Source organism: Etheostoma spectabile, chromosome 14 (genome assembly GCF_008692095.1).
Source record: "Etheostoma spectabile isolate EspeVRDwgs_2016 chromosome 14, UIUC_Espe_1.0, whole genome shotgun sequence".
Lineage (NCBI taxonomy): Eukaryota > Metazoa > Chordata > Actinopteri > Perciformes > Percidae > Etheostoma > Etheostoma spectabile.
Window position 1 is genome coordinate 11,599,912 of NC_045746.1, and position 271 is coordinate 11,600,182.

At 43.2% G+C, this 271-nt stretch overlaps 1 protein-coding gene across 8 annotated transcripts in view; it reads right to left on the reverse strand.

Annotated features, from left to right (window-relative positions):
- LOC116701409 (triple functional domain protein) overlaps positions 1–271 on the reverse strand; it is an 88,860-nt gene that overhangs the window by 30,627 nt on the left and 57,962 nt on the right. The window lies entirely within an intron of this gene.

The following is a 271-nucleotide window of genomic DNA, read 5'->3' on the forward strand; positions in this document are numbered from 1 at the left end:
TTATTCACCGTATCCCCCAGAGTTACATAAGTCCATACATACCTTTCTAATCTCCATGCGTGCTGTAACTCTGACGCTCCCAGTGTTAGCTTAGCCTAGCAAAGATCCTGCAGGTAACTGGTTCCAACTAGCTACAGCTTCCTATAAGTCACCAAATAACGCTAACATGTTCCTACTTACATGTTGTGACTCGTATAGTCGCAGCCTGTAGAAATAACAAGGTAATAGGAGACACAGCCGTATTCTAACCGCATACTAACTGGGAACTATA